The sequence below is a fragment of the Marmota marmota genome, unplaced genomic scaffold (genome assembly GCF_001458135.2).
Source record: "Marmota marmota marmota unplaced genomic scaffold, marMar, whole genome shotgun sequence".
Lineage (NCBI taxonomy): Eukaryota > Metazoa > Chordata > Mammalia > Rodentia > Sciuridae > Marmota > Marmota marmota.
The window spans coordinates 6,834,186-6,849,848 of NW_026000171.1; the positions used below are offsets into that span (position 1 = coordinate 6,834,186).

General features: G+C 41.9%; 1 protein-coding gene and 1 long non-coding RNA gene across 2 annotated transcripts in view; one reads left to right on the top strand and one right to left on the bottom strand.

Annotated features, from left to right (window-relative positions):
- The window catches only part of LOC107155014, a 77,424-nt gene extending 66,059 nt beyond the window's left edge, over nt 1–11,365 (top strand). The window contains exon 4 of the long non-coding RNA XR_001505136.2: nt 11,229–11,365. This is a non-coding gene — a long non-coding RNA (uncharacterized LOC107155014). The remainder of the gene's footprint in view (nt 1–11,228) is intronic.
- The window catches only part of Wnt5b (Wnt family member 5B), a 114,045-nt gene that overhangs the window by 18,304 nt on the left and 80,078 nt on the right, over nt 1–15,663 (bottom strand). The gene's annotated exons all lie outside the window — the stretch shown is intronic.

Sequence of the window (15,663 nt, forward strand, 5' to 3'; positions counted from 1 at the left end):
AAAAAAAAAAAAAAAAAAAAAAAAAAAGATCTAGCACATGTGGTGGCTTCTTTCACTGCCTTCCAAATGTGTGGTACCTGAAACTAAACACACACACACACACACACGCACACTCTACAGTAACCCATGGCATGTGCACATGCACCAGCGTCTCAAGACGCTCTGTCCTGTCAGACAGAAATGAGCCACCCCATCAAGGGCCCCAGAATTGAAGCTGGGCAGCTGTTTGCCTGTGTTGCATTCTTGAACCAGGTGGAAGGGGAAAGGGGAAAGGATGTCTTAGAAAGGTAAATGTTGTGATTGGTTTCATTAGTGTGGGTAGAAGGGACACTTCTTGCCTCAAGCCCACTGGGGAGGAAGGAAGCTGTGTGGTTTGGATTTAATGAGCAGGACATATGGAAAGCCCCATGGGTGGGTCACTGGTGAGATTTACAGCAGGACTCAGCCTGGGGTGGCTCTCTGTTGGGTAGGAAGAAAGATCTGGTAAATACCCAAAAGGCAGGGAAGCTGAATGCCTTCTGCTGCCTTTGTCATAACTACAGATGTCCTGGGAGATCTAAAAAGTTCCCCCTTCTGAATAGGCCAGCATCATTTCATACACAACATACTGAGTGGTCGAGTATGTGGGAATCAGGAGTCCCTATTCTTTGCTAGTGCCTGGGAAGGCTAGGGCTGGGGGAAGGGAAGATGAATTCTCAGTCAGGATCCTTCAGTGGGGAGGCGGGTCAGAATGAGCTGCTCAGACATCCTCTCTGCTCTACTTCATTCATTTGTTCATACATTCAGTAAATTCATTAATCAAATATGCATTGAGGGTCAGGCACAGCGGTGTACCCCTACAATCCCACCAACTCAGAGCACTGAGGCAGAAGGCCAGCCCTGGAAATTTAGTAAAACCCTGTCTCAAACTAAGGAAATATAAAGGGCTATGGATTCAGTGTCTTTGGGTTCAATCCCCAGTTCCAGAAAAATTTATGCATTGAGGGGAGGGGATGGGGCGGGGATGGGACTCAGTGGTAGAGAGCTTGCTTAAAATGTGTGAGGCCTTGGGTTCCATCCCCAGCCAGAGATGTAACTCTCCTATACCATCCAAGTCCTCTCTGTGGCATGTCCAAGTCCCTAACTGAGATCACACTGCCTTTCTCTACCCTTGCAACCGAAGGAGCACATATTTGAAATTAGGAATTCTAGGCTTTCTTCCTTTATCTGCTAGGACTTGGTCATCAATTTTCATTCCCTTAAGGGGCCACATCCATCCAGCCTGGAATGAAGGCGCTGGCAGAGGGGAGGGCAGGAGCAGTTATGTGAGGGCTTAGGGAAAAAATGGGCAGAAGTTTTAGATCAGTCATAACAGTGAAATAACCAATGTCTCCAGTAAGAGAAGACTCTATGCTGACAGCATAAAATTCTATTTAAACTAACATGGAATCCTTTGACATACTAATTGCGTTTTTGTTTCTTGCCCTCATAATCTCTGGAAATGGTCTTGTTCACCATTTTCTCTCCAGTGGTTAGGATGGTGCACAATCTAGTGCTAGATAAATATTTGTTGACTGAAAGAGAAGAGCCCTCTTTTGGCTCTCAAGGAAATAAGAAGCAGACAGTGAAGGCCAGCCTATCATGGAGACAAGAGTTCTTTTGACTTCCATAAGACCCAACTCCATTTGTCAGCAAGAAAGCGGCCTCTATCGTCATATCCCCTTATTTCAGAATCTCCTGCTAACAGAAATCTTAGAGATTTGAGGTCCCAGTTTTGTCTTTGTCCTTTTCTCAAAGACATGAGTAACATCCAGCTTCTAGCATAAAGTACCCTGCCGCTTGACAAGATAATGTGGAGACTTCTGAGGTGTTGCTCCCTGAGCTGCTTTGATTTAGCTGGGGAAAACAAAACCCCCTCCGAAAGGCAGGCAGGACACAGAAGTGCCAGAGGAGTCCAAGGAGCAATTGCAGCCAGGATGTGGGATTTGCGTAGGGCCTGAAGAATGTGTGGGCTTTAAACAGAAGGAAAAGAACAGGAAGGATTTCACATGATGACGCGGTGCGGTCACAGAGGGAACATTTCAAGGTGTTTTGGAAGGGAAAGAGAGAGATTGCAAGAAAGGAAGCCTTTAGCCATTCCCAGTGTTTTCAGAATCACTCATTATGAAAAGCAGGTAGTCTCTCCACAATCTGATATGGTTCATTCAAGAGCAATTACCCAGGAACATTCCCGTGATGATGTAGGAACAGGGCCAAAAACTTAGGGAATCAGTTACCCTGGTGCTGCTGTTTTTGACCATGAATCTTCTTAGAGAGTTAAGAAGTAGGAAGTAAAAATGCTGATTGACCAGGGGCTGGGGTTGTGGCTCAGTGGTAGAGCTTGATCTAGTACGTGTGAGGCCCTGGGTTCGATCCTCAGCACCACATAAAAATAAATAAATCAATCAAATAAAGGTAAAAAATGCTGATTGATCACTCCATCTTCCCAATCCTGCCTGTTCCTTGCCCTTCGGTTCCTTTCTTGGATCAGACTTGAGATCTTGGTGTCTTTCTGGAGTCCTCACTCTTTTATCCTGATGGCAAATCAATTGCCAAGGCCTCCTGACTGTGTCTCCATAGGATTATTATTATGATTATTTTCTATGCTCAGGATTGAACCCAGAGCTTTAAGCATGTTAAGCAAGTGCTCTACCACTAAGCTAGACCCCAGCTCTCTACAGTATTTAAAAAATTTATTTCCTGCTCTTCACTCTTACTGCCATACTCTGAGCTACCACAAGAGCCTGCTAACTGACCTCTTTTCATTCCCATGAATTGTGTCTTATGTACCTTTTTTTTTTTTTCTTTTTGTGGTCCTGGGGATCAAACCTAAGGCCTCTCACATAGTAGGCAAGCACTCTACCACTGAGCTATACCCTCAGTCATATCTTATTCTTATCTCTTGAATTACTAAATGGATTTCCCTACATTCAGTTCTCAATTGTCAAAGTAATATCAAGTTCCAGGTTTCTCAAATCGTGGTCCCCAAGCTAAGAGTATCAGCATCACTTGAAAACCTGTTAGAAACTTGAATTCTTTTTTTTTTTTTTTAATATTTTAGTTTTCGGTGGACACAACATCTTTATTTTATTTTTATGTGGTGCTGAGGATCGAACCCAGCGCCCCGTGCATGCCAGGCGAGCGTGCTACCGCTTGAGACACATCCCCAGCTCAGAAACATGAATTCTTAAGCCCCACCCAGATCAACTAAATCAGAAATTTTTGCAGGTGGTGCCTACCAATCTGTTTTAACAAGCCTTCTGGATGATTTTGGTGCATGAGAAAACTGGGGAACCACTGTATGAAGCCATCCACAGTAATATGTAATGAATTAATGCACCAAGTCTTTCTAGTAACACATACTTATTTAAATGGAAAATTTTGGTTTTTTGGAACCAGAGATTGAACCCGGGGTCACTTAACCACTGAACAACATCCCTAGCCCTTTTAAAAATATTTTATTTAGAGACAGGGTCTTGTTAGTTGCTTAGGGCCTTGATAAGTTGCTGAGGCTAACCTTGAACTCGTGTTCCTCCTGCCTCAGTCTCCCAAGCTGCTTTGATTACAGGTGTGTGCCACCACACAGTCTTAAATGGAAATTTTTACATGCCTTTGCCTTAAGCCAATGGATCCTAACCTGGGGGACAAAGACCTGGGGGTGGGGAATCACAGAATCAAAGAAATATGCAAATCAATCACTGTCTCTAGAATGAATGAATATATCATCCATTTCTACTCTGATAGTAGTATGTATGTGGATCCTTGAAATGGACTTAACACATCTGGTAGTATGTCAAGAATGGGATCTCAGGGAGGCTGGGGTTGTAGCTCAGTGGTAGAGTACTTGCCTAGCATGTGTGAGGCACTGGGTTCAATTATCAGCACCACGTAAAAATAAATAAATAAAATTTATATATAAATATATATATCTAAGAATGGGATCCCTGGGCTGGAGATATACTCATGGTAGAGCATGCATTTAGCATGCACAAGGTTCTGGGTTCAATTAGCGGTACCAAACAACCAAACAAGCAGTACTGTTAACCTCTGGCTGAAAACAACACCAATGCCCACCAACAGTAGAATGGATGGATCAACTAATTGTGCTCTATGATGAAATATTTTGCACAAATGAAAATGAATTAACTAGCTACATACAGTTAACATGTAACCACATGCTTGAGTCTTATCAACACAATGTTGAGAAGATAGAGGTCACAAAAGAATATATTAACTATGATGCCATTCACAGCAACACTATTGTGTTTAGGGATCCATATATAGGTGGAAAATCCATTAAAAAAGAGCAAGGAACTGCTCACCATAAACATCAAGGAGTGGTTTCCTCAAGGATGGAGGGAAGGGGTTGTGATGAGGAAGGGACCCGAGGAGTTTGGGGGTGCCAGCAGCACTCTATTGTTCAACCTGAGTAATGGCTAGGAGGTTATATGCTTTGTAACAACTTATTCTGCTGTGCATACATTATGCTTTATTCGATTCCCTGCATTATGTTACATGATATAACAAAAAAATGGAAAACAGAAAAAGATCTTTTGGGGCCTTTGAACATATTTTCTCAGTGGAAAGTACAGATATAGTCTTATGGGGCATATGACCTTTGTGTGGGATGCAAAAAGGATCCTCATCCTCAAAGAGAAACCTTCCCCTTAAAGGGATGTTAGAAAATTTAGGTAGAGACATCCACATGGAATAACTACTGCAGGGAGGTGGGAGGGGATTGGGAACCATGCAGACCACATAGCATCCTGTGGGTTGTGCCTGGATCAGCTGTACACAAACTAGCTTCTACCATGCCGGGAGCATTTTGTTTTCTCTCTGGGAAACTGGCAAAACCACCTCTGTCTCTTTTTGTTGTTGTTGTTGTCTTTTTTTGGTCATTGATTACTATTTAGTCCTGTAACCAGCTGTTCCTTTTGCACTAGTTTCTTTTGAGTATGTGTGCATACCTTTCTCCCTTAAAAGACATTTTTTATAGTGACCAAAGATTAATGTAATAATGTACCAAAGACTTTATCAGAAAATTCCATAGCCTCTTAAAAGAATCCCCAGATGCTCATCTTTCTGCTCAGCTCAATTAACATAGCCTTTCCCTGCCAGCCTTAATTATTTCTCCCAAGGGTCCCTCTCTGCCTCTAGGTCTCCCCCCACCTCTTCCTCTCTCTCTTTCTCTCTCCCCACACCCCTTCCATGCTTTGCTCAGTGAATCTTCTTAGCCCCAAGGCATGGCAATCCTTTGTGTGATCTACTTTCCCTACAGTTGGTGGATATGAAAATTAAAACCTGGGATGGGGGTGACTTTGGAGTTTATCAGCTTCACCATATTATTTTCTTTAAGAAGTCTAATCTCCCAAATATTGTATCTTTTCTCATTGTCTTTCTGGATTGAAGGAGAAGTAATACCTTAAGGATGTGGGGAGGGACACAGGGTGGAGAGTAGTGATGAGATCTAAATTATGGCCCTCAAGAAAAATGCTAAGCCAGAAATGTGTTGATATTCCCAGTGCTGATGTACATGGTTTGGTTTGAGAAGCATGAAGGACAGCATGCCCAATCACAGGGCAGGGTGGTGGGGGCACAAAAATTGATCCTGAGACCTCCACACTAAAATATAGTTTTGTTTGTTTGGTTGGTTTTGGTACTGGGGATTGAACTCAGGGGCACTTGACCACTGAGTCACATCCCCAGCCCTATTTTGTATTTTGTTAGAGAAGGATCTCGCTACATTGCTTAGCACCTCACTTTTGCTGAGGCTGGCTTTGAACTTGAGATCCTTCTGCCTCCGCCTCTTGAAGCACTGGATTTATGAGCATGTGCCACCGTGCCTGGCCTAATCTAGCTCTTGATGTTTCCAAGAATAGAGATTCCCCAGGCCTCCAGCTCTTAGTGTCTCAGGAAGTCTGATAAGTGACCAACTCATTTTCAGATGGTAGAGCAAACCCAAAGACTCCAGTGTTCTGTGCAGTTTCTGGGAGTGGCAGACGCTGGTGATTCCTCCTTGTCTTATTTGGAAAAGCATAACTTTGTCCCAGGGACCAAGCAAAAGGAGATAATTAAGAGAAATTTCCTTCTCTTAAATCCTGATAATTTAAAATGGTTTAAAAAGATGTTTTACAAAAGAATGCAGCAATGTGTGACCCATAAGTCAATGTGGTTTAGGAAATTATTCTGAGGAGCATGGCAGTCAAAGCTGTGGGCTTTGTTTTCAAGGGCTTTGGGGGCATTGGGGAGAAAGATGTTTGAATGCTCTCATTTTTTTTTAAGAGAGTAAGAGATTTTTTTGGAGATATATCTATCTATCTATCTATCTATCTATCTATCTATCTAGATATATGAATTGTTAATAGACCTTTATTTTATTTTATTTATATGTGGTGCTGAGAATCTAACTCAGTTCCACACTACTGCTGAGCCACAGCCCAGCCCCGAAAGTAAGAGTTTTTTAATTTTTTAAATTTTTATTTATTTATTTATTTATTTATTTATTTATTTGTTTGTTTGTTTGTTTGTTTATGGTGCTGGGGATTGAACCAAAGGCCTTGTGCATGCAAGGCAAGCACTCTACCAACTGAGCTATATCCCCAGCCCAAGATTTTTTAAAAATATTTTTTAGTTGTTGATGGATGGATCTTTATTTATTTATTTATTTATTTATTTATATTTATATGTGGTGCTGAGAATCAGACCTAGTGCCTCACACATGCTAGGCAAGTGCTCAACCACTGAGCTACAGCCCAATCCTTGATGCTCTCATCTTTCAAGTAATCTATTTTTCCCTGCTCTGAAGTTTTGAGGTCCTGTACTATAGAGGAAAACGTGGAAAAAACGTGGATCTGAATATGTGCCACTCTCTTCTGCAAATTCCCACGTATATTTATACTTTACTGTTTGTGGGCTGGGGATGAAATCCCAGGCTTGTGGTATAGGCAAATGCTGTGCCTGTGAGCTATGCCCCCAGCCTGCCAAATTCCTAAGTTCATATAGAGGAAGTGGAATAAGTAAATGGAGTCCTGGTCCCCCCGCCAAAAGCAGGTTGACAACCTCTCTGTATGCCATGGACTAATTAGAATAAAAGTATATCTTGTGCTACCAAGTAGATGTATTCCTGATTTTGCAAACTGGAGCATATTTTAAAAGGACCTGGGGAAATCGTTCTATTTTAAAAAGCAGAGATCACCAACTGGAAGACAGCCAAATCTCTTTGACTAATGCAATTTTTACAATTTTTGGAACATGAATGCCTTGGTGTGCAGGAGAGGGGACATGCATTTCCCCAAACCCCACTGCTCTCTGTCGCTGTTCTCCCAGCTGCTTCCCACATCCATTTTGCTTGGCAGGTTCCCAAAGGCTTTGGAGTTTGCTACTCTGTTCTTTAAAGGGAGAGACAGAGACAGAGATATGACAGTCATTTTTTCTATATGCATACTCCAAGTTTGTCACTCTGTTCTTTTTTGTTGTTGTTGTTCTTTAAAGAAGGAATGTGTTGTGTGTGTGTGTGTGTGTGTGTGTCTCCACCCCTTGGTGGTACTGCAGATTAATCAATCCCAAGGTCCCCAGGGCCTCGAATAAGCTAGGCAAGTGCTCTGTCACTGAGCTACATTCCCAGCCCAATATATATAATGGAGCTTATAGTAATTTTACTATATGCATCCTCATTCTTAATTATTTGTAAATCTGGACTTTCATGCATGGGGCTTTATGAAAGTAGGTTATGCTAAATTTCTTTTTTCTAAACAATTCAGCCATTCATTTTTCTTTCTTTCTTTCTTTTTTTTTTTTTGTGTGTGTGCTGGGGATTGAACCCAGGGCCTTGCACAGGTTAAGCACCCCTGAGCCACATCCCCAGTCCAATATTTCTGTAATTCTCCCTGAAAGAGAAGGGATTGCCTCATCTATTCTAATTTTCTTGCTTTCTGGAAATCTTCCTTAAGCTGCCAACTTTCTGCTTTAAAAAGTAGCAATTTCCATTTTTGGGAAATAGGACAGTTATTTATTTTTGTAAACAAGTGGGAGATGAACATTGCAGGGAAAGGAACAGTGGAAGGACAGCTGCCCTGAGTCCAGGGCTCATGTTACAGTCTTTACCAGTCAGGACACTTGGAAAACAAGGAAGGAAGGGCTGGGCCAAGCAGATTCTAACTGCAGGGTGGGAAAAGATGGACTGCAAGCTAGTTCTCCTCATAACTTACTGCTTATTGCAGAAATGACACTTGGTTTTTAAATTCCAGGGGGAAATCAGGAGCTCCAAGTAAATGGGCCCTCCTAATGCCAGCCCCAGCTACTGCCTCTGATCTCAAACCAGTCCTCAGGGGGTGCTGCTTGCTTCTCAGAGGGAAGAGGTGCCAAGCAGCTTTCTAATGAACCCACAGGCGAAAAGTTTTCCCTTCCACTCAAGCAGCTCATCCCTTTTATGTCCCTCTCAGATGCCATGCAACTCGCGTTTTCTTTGCCAAAACTAAAACCATTGCCAGCAGTTTTCAGACCAAGTTTGTGGGTCCCACTAGACCCTGAATTTTGAAATTAAAAGACTTCTATGGCTGTTTCAGGAAAAAGGACAATCACCCAGTTCAGGCCCGGGCAGGTTAAAGAGGCTTTTGGTTCACCACTGAGATTTTTTAATTTCATGGAGGGCTCTGCCAGGCTTCTCTTCCCCAGGTTCCTAATGGTCTTGCTAAATTGTTCCCTTGGTTGCCCAATTCCTTGGAAATGGCTGCGATGATGGGGGTCAAGTCTTGTGCTCTATGCTGCGCCAACAAGGGGCTCTGCCATAATGAGGGTGACACAAGGACAGCCTCTGGACAGCACCTAGCATTCAGCAGACTCTTGATGAGTTCTTAACAGCTCATTATTTAACAAATATTTATTTTTTGGTACTAAGGATTGAACCCAGGAGCACTTTACCACTGAGCCACATTCCAGCCCTTTTTATTTTTCATTTTTAGACAGGGTCTCACTAAGCTGCTTAGGACCTGGCTAAGTTGCTGAGACTGGCCTCAAACTTGTGATCCTCTTGCCTTAGCCTCTGAGTCCCTGAGATTACAGGTGTGTATTACTGCACCCAGTTTAACAAATGTTTATTGAGGGTCTATGATTACCTAGCATTGTATGGGCAATTATAATAAATTAATACAATGTTACTCTTATAGAACTCAATATTACTGTGCTGAACAATATGGTAACCACTGGCCACAGTGGCTATTTAAATAAAAAATGAGTTAAACGTTCAGTTCCTAGTTGCAGTAGTCACATTTCAAGTACTCAACAGCCACATGTGGCTAGTGGCTGTCATTTTGGATGGTGTAGTTTATAGATCATTTCCATTATCACATAGAATTTATTAACAGTGCTGCCTAGAATGGAAGTCAGACAAGGAAACAAATCATCACTCATACAAAGTCAAAAGCTCCGTTTGAAATCTGTAATTTAAATTTGGTGCAGTAGGGGCTATGATAAATGTACGTGGAAAGTACCATGTGCATGCAGAATAGGGGCAACTAACTCTCTAACTCATGGCCACTCTAACTCACGGTCCAGCCACAGAGATAAAATCTTTTTTCTACTCCAATGACAACCTCTACTTCTCATCTTTATAGATAATCATTAGGAAAAACAGATACTCTGTGATAAAGTTGAAGCAATTTTCCATTATCAGAACTAAGTGGGCACTATTTTGTATTTGCTACTCAGAATCAAGGAAAAAGTTCAGACCCAACAGAAATGCCAGAAAGTAATTTAAATGGATTTTTTTTCTGTGACTCTATTTTTTATTTACACAGAATATTTTTTTTATTCTGTGACTAATTCAAATCAACTAGTATTATTGAGCACATATTAGATCTTACCTAAGGATGAGTAATAGACATTCTCTGCTATAGAGGTAAGACAAACATGTACAAAATCATAATATTTAGCAGAGAGTTATAGAGGTTCACAATGCCTAAGAGTTAATTCAAAAGGGGGGAAACTTCATAGGGAAGATGGTATCTGAACTTGTCCCTAAGAGGATACTCAGCATTCCGTAGGTAGGGACAGAGGCCTGAAAACCACATGGCAGATTTTGAGAATGACAAGATACCGTGCACACAGTTTCATGTCTGAAATTCAACTAGACAAACAGAGCTAGAGCAAGGGAAGCAAAGTCAAAATCCAAAACTGTTTTTATTTATTATTAATTATTTAATTAATTTTATTAATTCTTGGTGAAGCAAAATCTTCATACTGGGGCCCTCATGGAGGTCTTCAAGGCCACACCAAGGAGTTTCTGCTTTGTTCTATAGCCTGCAGGAGCCATCCAAGGCATTTAAAAAGGAGAGAGGCATCATCAGATCTGTATGTAAGAGAACTCTGGCAGTCCTGAGCTGGCAATAATGATTGATGGAGTGTAGAGAGTGAGGGTCTGGGGTCGAGGGCCCAGCTGAGAGTCTCATTCAATAGAAACGTAAGGGGCAGAATGAGGACACAGACAGCTTGAGTAGAAAGGAGGTGTGGCCTGTGTGTCATCCAGCTATGGACATGACAAATGTAAGTGCTGGGAAGTAACCACCAGTATAGCATTCTATTATCCACAGGGCAGCCCTCGGACTGCTTGCCTTTGGTCACTACTGAACTGAAATAAAGGGGATAGGGCTGGGGGTATAACTCAATGGTGGAGTGCTTGTCTAGCATGCATGAGGCCCTGGGTTCCATCCCCAAGATGAAAAAGAAAGAAAACAGAGTGCTGACTGGAGTCTCTATCTGCATGTGGCTATGGGTAGAGTCCACTATTTTTGTGCTCATCTCCCAGGTCACATTAGGCAGATGGAGAAGATTTGACCTCCATGAGATCTGGTCATCTTGCAAAAGCATACCATTAATCAGAAAGAGTCTCCACTCCTGAAAAACAAAGAGCTTGAAGTATATATACTATTGTATGGTTTGGATATAAGGTAAAGGCATCCCCCAAAGGTTCCTGTGTTAATGCAGGGGTGAAATGATTAGATTATAAGAGCCATAACCGGATCAGAGGATTAATCCATTAGATGGATTGTTAATTTGCACAGATTTCTGTGTAGTAACTGTAGGCAGGTGGTGTGTGGCTGGAAGAAGTGGACCACTGAAGTGGAGACATGCCTTGGGGATTATATATTTTGTCTCTGGCTCCTCATACACTCCCTTTTTCTTTCTCTCTGCTTCCTGGTTGCCACATCCTTCAGCTATGATGTTCTGCTTAGCAGTGGGTTCAGAGCAATGGAGTCTGCCGACCATGAAGTCAACTGCTGAAACTGTGAGCCAAACTTTTCCTTCTCTAAAATGTTCTTGTCAGGTATTTTTTAATATATATATATTAAAAATGTGTGTGTGTGTGTATGTGTATACACACACACATACATTTATTTTTTTAGTTATAGGTGGACATAATATCTTCATTTTTTTTTTTTAATGTGGTGCTGACGATCGAACCCAGTGCCCCACACGTGGTAGGTGAGCGCTCTACCTCTGAGCCACAACCCTAGCCCTCCTGTCAGGTATTTTGGTGAAAGCAACAAAAATCTGACTAACACAATTATCTAGGATGAGTCAGCAGAAATCTCTATGTTAAAATGAAGAAAAAGTTAAAAATAATGGCAGAAATCAAAACCTCTGTATTCCTATGTATATATGTGTCTGAGAAGTTACTTCAGCCTCAAAGCTGTTTGTGGTGGAGAGTACTTGATGGCCACTTAAAATTACACACCACTTGACTACAGTTTTCAGCATCCATTGCACTAAGATCTGGTCATACATCTGAGTTGCGTCTAATGGAATGTTAGAAGAAATAACGTCTGCAACTTCCAGGCCTGGCCCATAAAATCCTCCAACGAGTAGTCCTCCAAACTTTCTTTCCTTTTTCGATGCAGGCAAGCATGTTGGATCTTGAATGTCCCTCAAAGGCCCACATGTTAAAGGCTTGGTTCTCAGTCTGTGGCGCTATTAGGAGGTGGTGGAACCTCTAGGAGGTGGGGTCTAGTACAAGGAAGTTAGGTCACTGGGGAAGGGTTGTGCCTTGAAGAGGATAATGAGACCCCAGGCTTCTTCCTTTCTCTCTTTCATGTTTGAGCCATGAAGGGAACAGTTTCCTCTACCACATGTTCCTGCCATGATGTACTGCTTCACCACAGATCCTAAATCAACAGAGACAATTGCCTGTGGACCGATACCTCTGAAATCATGAGCCAAAATAAATTTTTCCTCCTTATAAGTTATTTATCTTGTAAGTTTTTTTTTGTTGTTGTTGTTGTTGCAGAGGCAGAAAACTGACAAATACAGAAGGCTTCAAAGCCAATGCCAAAGATAGAGTCATAAGACAGAAAGCAGCCCAGATCCCAAAATGACCACTTGGAGAACTGCCTGATAATAGGAACATCCATTTGGGTATTTACACAGGCTAGAAATAAACTTCTACAGTTTTAGAGCCAATTTATATTTGGGGGTTTTGTTACAGGAGCCAGCATGACCTTAACTAACACAAACTCTTTTAACACTTGCTCTATTTTGTATTGGACTTATCTGCACACTTTTCTAAATGCCCCTTTTAGAATATAAACACTTATTTTTCCTTGTAGTTGCTTCACTGGCTTCTAAGTCTATCAAAGAGACTTCAGTTTGCAAGAATTGTTATTCCTCATTAAAAAGACGTAGAAGTGTTCAGCTACTTGGTCCTCTAAAGACAGAGAGCCAATAAGGGAACAATGCTTGGATTCCAGTTCTTTGAGGTCTATGGCATCTCGTCTCACTGAAAAGACAGAGAAGCACAACGTCCTTGAGGTATTAAAAAAAAAAAATCAGCCAAGCATGGGGGTGCATACCTGTAATCCCAGTGGCTCAGGAGCCTGAGGCAGAAGAATCGCAAGTTCAAAGCCAGCCTCAGCAAAAGTGAGGCACTAAGCAGCTCAGTGAGACCCTGTCTCTAAATAAAATACAAAATAGGGCTGGGGATGTGGTTCAGTGGTCAAGTGCCCCTGAGTTCAATCCCTGGTACCCCCCGCCAAAAAAAAAATCACTTGTTCAGGGCCAGCCTGGGTAACATAGCAAGACCCAGTCTCAAAAAAAAAAAAAAAAAAAAGAAAGAAAGAAAAATTAATCCTATTTACCAATAGCAAGATCTAAATAAAGGCACATCATAATTTACTAATGCAATTCCAACTCTACATAACTGTGTGACCCAAGGAAAAAACACAACTTTTCTAGGTCCCAGACTTCTCACTTAGAAAATAAGGAAGGGGCTGGAGGTGTAGCTCAGTAGTAGAGCACTTGCCTAGCCCACGCAGGGTCTTGGACTTGAGCCCCGGCACCACCACAAACCAAAAAGAAGGATCTAAATCATAAAGCCCCTATAGTGGGGCTTAGGTTGTGGCTCAGTGGTAGTGCATTCGCTTAGCACGGGTGAGGCACTGGGTTCAATCCTCAGCACCACATAAAAATAAATAAAGTGTCAATCTATACCTAAAAAAAAAATTTAAAAAAAATAAAATAAAACCCCTATAGTTATTTCTGGCTTTAACATCTCTGGCATCTATTTACCAGTCAATCTGTTAAATTGAATTGCTAAGTTTATTGGAAAATTCATTAATCTATCCAAATAGGGTATTTTTAGAATTTTCAACCTTTAATGAAAGTAAAACCTAATAAAACACTAAGCTGGGTGTTAGTTTAAAGGACAAATCTAGTTAAGATGTTTGAATACCTTCATTTTTGAAAAATCCTCTCCTATGATAGTTTGTTTTTTCCCCCAGTGTTGGGGATTGAACCCAGGGCGTTAGTTCATGATAGGCACGTGTTTACCACTGAGCTACACTCCCAGTCCAATGCTATTGTGTTTTAAACTACATTTCATGGATTATCAGTGACGGCATATATTTTTAAGGTATCTATTAGCCATCTGTATTTCCGTTTTCATAGATCATTTAGTTTTAAAACGAGGAAATTGCAGTAGGAAAACAGGAGGAGGCATTTCTGCCTGTGTCTGTTAGCCAGCGCCAACTCAAGGGGGCTAAAGCATCTTGCTCAGAAATGTCGCCAGCTCAGCCTAGTTGGAATTATAGGATCCTAGCCTTGGTTCAGCCCTGTGCCTCCCAGAGTATGCCTGCCTTTCATTATGTGTTAAATTCAATGGAATAAAAGTGGCTGCAAGCATAGCATTGTGGGGTTCCATATTTATTCTCTTTCTGTGACAGCCGCATCCAATTTTCTCAGTTGAGAAGTCAAAGGGGTTACAAATTCCACCCAGGACCTGGAAATCCAGCTGGGCTGTTTGAGTTTCTTTCTGCTTCTCCATGAATAAAGATTCTACAGAGGAGCCCTATACAAACAATGCTGCTAATGATGTGTGAGGCAGAAGGGTCCTCAAACTCAACTGGCTGGGGAGATACTGGCCTTGCCTGGCTAACTCTAGCACAGAAATTTATTTTTGCCAAAAAAACTCTGTAACTAGATATACACTTGAAGTACACGGATGGTGGAAGTGTTGAATCAGAAGGCTTTTTTCCCCCCTGCGTTTCCAAACCTAATCATGCTTTGCAGCCACAGTACTGTCCTGAAGTCACCCTCGCATGTAGGTGATATGGTGCTTGTGCAGTGATTCAGATGATGGGAAAACAACAACAACAACCCTCTTCTGCCATCTGGGTTCTATCAGCAAAACAAAACAATGCTGTTGATTTCAAAAGCATTTAGAAATTCAGTTAAAAAAAAAAAAAAAACTTCAAGAAACTGACATGAGGAATGAGGAACCTTTGCAAAACATGATCACTGGCCAGAGCCTAGAGTTCAAGTCTAGGAAACATTAGCAGAAATGCCCCAGCAGATCACAACTAGTGGAACAAGAATAGGGAGAAAGGAGTGTTCTCAGTCCTGTGCAGAAAGGCCGCGCCTCATGGATGTTGCTCTCCAGGATGGCTAAGTTTGAGGCAATGATGCACCGCAAACAAATGTATGCTAATGGCACACAGCAGTACCATGGTTTCCCCCTCTCCCTGGCTGCATTCAAGTAGCCTCATTTTTTTCTACTCATATGTGCCACCCATTTACTTCACCACAGAAAGCCTAGGCTATGAGTGGCACCCACAGATGAAAGCAAGAACGGGAATGTAAAAACGCATCCCGATGACAGCTTCCAGCTTGAAATGCCTGGGCCCCTAGGAAAATTTCAGTGGTAAGAAATGTGTTCATGTTTGTGTGGAGAGAAACCACATACCCAACACTAAAAGCCAATATCAACAACCGAAAAGTCAATGGAAAACACACAGCATCACGCAGCAAGTATAATATGACCTGATTCAGTTCAGTAGGGAGAGGCAAGGGATGGTGTGGGGCAAATGATAAAATGACTGCATTTTTCCAATATTAAAAAAAACACTGACAAAGACAGAGGCAAAAGCAGAGGTACCTGTATAGTCTTTTTGTGTGTGGGGGGATTGAACTTGGGGCACTTGACCACTGAGCCACACCCCAGCCCTATTTTGTATTTTCTTTAGAAAATACAAAGGGTCTCACTGAGTTGCTTAGTGCCTTGAAGTTGCTGAGGCTGGATTTGAACTTGTGATCCACCTGCCTCGGCCTCTTGAGTCACTGAAATTACAAGTGTGTGCCACTGCGTTTGGCTACCTGTAT